General features: G+C 52.2%; 1 pseudogene across 1 annotated transcript in view; it reads right to left on the bottom strand.

Moving 5' to 3' along the window:
• Positions 1-4030, bottom strand: part of LOC144600824 (cartilage acidic protein 1-like) — a 122483-nt pseudogene that overhangs the window by 18936 nt on the left and 99517 nt on the right. The window lies entirely within an intron of this gene.

Here is a 4030-nt window from a genome sequence, read left to right as displayed (position 1 = left end):
GGAGGAGTGGAGGGGGGGGTCTGGGGTGGAGAGTGTGGGGATGGTTGATGGAGGAGAGGGGAAGTGTGTGGGGGAGAGAGGGTAGGCGGGGAGGAGGAGAGGAGGAGGAGGGGAGGAGGAGAGGAGGGAAGGGCATGGGGAGGAGAGGAGTGGAGGGATTGGGGAGGAGACGAGGATGTGGGGAGAGGGGGGAGTACGTGAGCTAAAAGGTGGGCGTTGTAAAAATGTAAGGAGTTGGGGAGGGGAGGGAGGGGTGTGTGGAGAACGGGAAAGGCATGTGTGGGGGGAGGTTTATGGGGTAACATTTTCACATAAAGGGTGGTGAGTGTATGGAACAAGCTGCCAGAGGAGCTAGTTGAGGCTGGGACTGTCCCAACGTTTAAGAAACAGTTAGACAGGTGCATGGATAGGACAGGTTTGGAGGGATATATGGACCAAGCGCAGGCAGGTGGGACTAGTGTAGATGGGGCACGTTGGCTGGTGTGGGCAAGTTGGGCCGAAGGGCCTGTTTCCACACTGTATCAGTCTATGACTCTATGACTATATAGAGCGCGAAAAAAAAGCCCTTCAGCCCACCGAGTCCGTGCCGACCAGCGATCCCCACACATTAACACTATCCCTACACACACTAGGGACATTTGTACATCTATACCAAGCCCCAATTAACCTAAAAACCTGTACGCCTTTGGAGTGCGGGAGGAAACCGAAGATCTCGGAGAAAACCCGCTCGGTTGCAGGGAGAACGTACAAGCTCTGTACACATACAGCACCTGTAGTCGGGATCGAACCTGGATCTCTGGCCCTGTAAAGCCCCCCCGCTGAGCCACCGTGCCGCACGCCCAAGCTACTGATTGCGTAGTTTCCTGCCTTCCCCCTCTTCCCTTCAATAAAGCAGCTGGATACACGAGCTTCCAATCTAATGACATCGGCCCTGAATCTTGGGAATTAAATCCGAACCAATCCATCGACTCTCTGACCAGCGTCTTACTTTATAATCCTAGGACAAAACCCACCGCGACTAGTCAGAGAGGGATCTTCAGGAGGTTCTGCCTCTGATGTGGATGGAAGGGGGGGGGGGGGGAAATAAAAGGGAAATGGGAGACTGGGGGATGAGAGATGGGTGTATGGAGGAGGGGGTGACGGGGGTGGGAGGGGAGGGTGACGGTGGGGGAAATGTGTGTGCATCTGTGGCAGAGAGGGCGCGGGAAAGAGGGAGGGGGGGAGGGAAAATATTACTTAGAATTGGGAGTCAAATTTCATACTTAAAATTCACACTTCAAATCACTTAAAGTTCATGCCGTCTATTTTGGATCAGGCAGAGCTGAGTAATGAGAAACAGTCACCGGATCATTGTGTGATTAAAGGGCCTTCGGGGGACAGTCATCATGATCCGAAAGACCTTTATATAAAAATTGGAAGTGATTTAGTTCAGTCTGCAGGTCTTACATCTGAATAAAGCAACTTGAGCTATGAGTTGGCGATGGTAGAAGTACATCATCTTACAGTGTACACGTTAAGCAAGCAATGATCAATGCAAAGTTTGCAAGTGGTTATATATAGACTTTAGTGTTTTGGGATACAGCGCGAAAACTGGCCCTTCGGCCCACCGAGTCCGTGCCCGTTCACCAGCACTATCCTGCAGGCTAAGGACAACATGCAATTTTACCGAAGCCATTTAACCTACAAACCTGCACGTCCTTGGAGTGTGGGAGGAAACCGGACGGAGCACCTGGGGGAAAACATGCAGTCACAGGGAAGAACGTACAAACTCCGTACAGACGGCACCCGCAGTCAGGATCGAACCCTGGTACCTGGCGATGTGAGGCAGCAACTCTACCGCTGCGCCACTGTGCCGCCCCATGCTTACCTCTGTGCTTTTATGCCTTCTTATAAAATACACAAAGTGCTGGAGGAACTCAGCGGGTCGGGCAGCATCTGTGGAGGGAATGGACTGGTGATGTTTCTTCAGACCTGAAGAGGGTCCCGACCAAAATTGTCACCGTTTCATGTTCTCCAGAAATGCTGCTTAACCCGCTGAGTTACTCCGGCACCTTGTAACATGGAACATAGAACAGTGCAGCCAATACAGGCCCTTCAGCCCACAATGTCTGTGCCCACACTATGCCAAGTTAAACTCATCTCCTCCGCCTGCATGTGATTCATATCCCTTCATTCCCTGCATATCCATGTGCCTAACTAAAAGCCTCTACTCGCGTATAATAGCACGAACAGTGAAAGAGCCGGATAGAGTGGACATGGAGAGGATGTTTCCACTAGTGGGGGAGTCTAGGACCAAATGCCAAAGCCTCAGAATAAACGGACGTACCTTTAGCAAGATGAGGATGAATTTCTTTAGTCAGGGGGCGGGGAATCTGTGGAATTCATTGCCACAGACGGCTGTGGAGCCCGTCGTTGGGTCCTTGTAATGCGGAGATTGACAGATATTTGATTAGTAAGAGTGCCAAAGGTTATGGGGAGAAGGCAGGAGGATGGGGTTGAGAGGGGAAGGAAGGTTAACCGTGACTGAATGGCGGAGTAGACGACGGCTGAACGGTCCTAGAACTTATGAAAATGGATGGAGTGTGAAGGTTTGTAGGGAGCGTTGAGCGTGGATTTACAGCTGGTCCTGCTGCAGTCACACTCCGCTCAATAACTCAGTGCCTGGCGGTTAATGGTGTGGAGCAGCTCGGAGCCACCGCTCGAGTGTCACCGGAACCTTCCATCACCCACTGCCCATCGCATTCGGAGGCAGGAGGGCGAGGCCTTGTACTGGCTGGCAGCTCTCCATTAGATCCGTTTCTTGTCACGTGTACCGGGGTACGGTGAAAGGTTGTTATCCAGTCAGCGGAAAGACTATACATATTACCAATCCAGCAGTCCACAGTGTACGTGTGTAGGATAAAGGGAATAATGATTAGTGCAAGATAATGTCCGATTAAAGATAGTCCCAGGGTCTCCAATAAGGCAGATGGGAGGTCAGGACCGCTCTCTAGTTGGTGATAGGATGGTTCAGTTGCCTGATAACAGCTGGGAATAGACTGTCCCTGAATCTGGAGGTGCGCGTTTTCACACTTCTGTACCTCTTGCCTGATGGGAGAGGGGAGAAGAGGGAGTGACCGGGGTGAGGCTGGTCCTTGATGATGCTGGTGGCCTTGCTGAGGCAGCGTGAGGTGTAGATGGGGTCAACGGAAGGGAGGTTGGTTTGTGTGATGGTCTGGGCTGCGTCCACAACTCTCTGCAATTTCCTGCGGTCTTGGATGGAGCTGTTCTTGAACCATGCTGCGATGCGTCCCGAGAAAATGCTTTCTACGGCGCGTCTGTGGAAGTTGGTGAGATGTGGACATGCCGAACATCCTAAGCCTTCCAGGAAGAAGAGGCGTTGGTGTGCTTTCTTGACCATTGCTTCGATGGGGCTGGTCCAGGGCAGGTTGCTGGTGATATTCACTCCCGGGAACTTGAAGCTTTCATCCTTGAACACGGTGTCACGGTGGCGCTTTGGTAGAGTTGCTGCCTCGCAGCGCCAGAGACCAATGTGCTGTCTGGGTGGAGTTAGTACGTTCTCCCTGTGACCGCGTGGGTTTTCTCCGGGTGCTCTGGTTTCCTCCCACACTCCAAAAGATGTACAGGTTTGCAGTGACTTCAGTGAAGATTGTAAATTGTCTCTGGTGGGTAGGATGGTGCTAGTGTACGGGGTGATTGCCAGTCGGTGCGGACTCGGTGGGCCGAACAGCCTGTTTCCGCTCTGTAAGTCTAAACTAAACTAAAAATCTCTACTTCCACGTCATCAATGTATGCGCACCACTGCCTGCTGAAGTGGATCACCATCTCTCTTGTCTTGTTGACATTGAGGAATGGAGCAGAATTAGGCCATTCGGCCCATCAAGTCTACTCCGCCATTCAATCGTGGCTGATCTGTCTCTCCCCCTCAACCCCATTCTCCTGCTTTCTCCCCATGACCCCTGACACCCATTGTTAGGCAGTGCAGGTGTGGGCTTGCAGCAGCAGTGGGCTAGCATGGCTATGGTAGCTA

This window comes from Rhinoraja longicauda, chromosome 16 (genome assembly GCF_053455715.1).
Source record: "Rhinoraja longicauda isolate Sanriku21f chromosome 16, sRhiLon1.1, whole genome shotgun sequence".
Classification (NCBI taxonomy): Eukaryota; Metazoa; Chordata; class Chondrichthyes; order Rajiformes; family Arhynchobatidae; genus Rhinoraja; species Rhinoraja longicauda.
The sequence above is the reverse complement of the archived record's forward strand: the minus strand, read 5'-3'. Positions and strand labels throughout refer to the sequence as shown.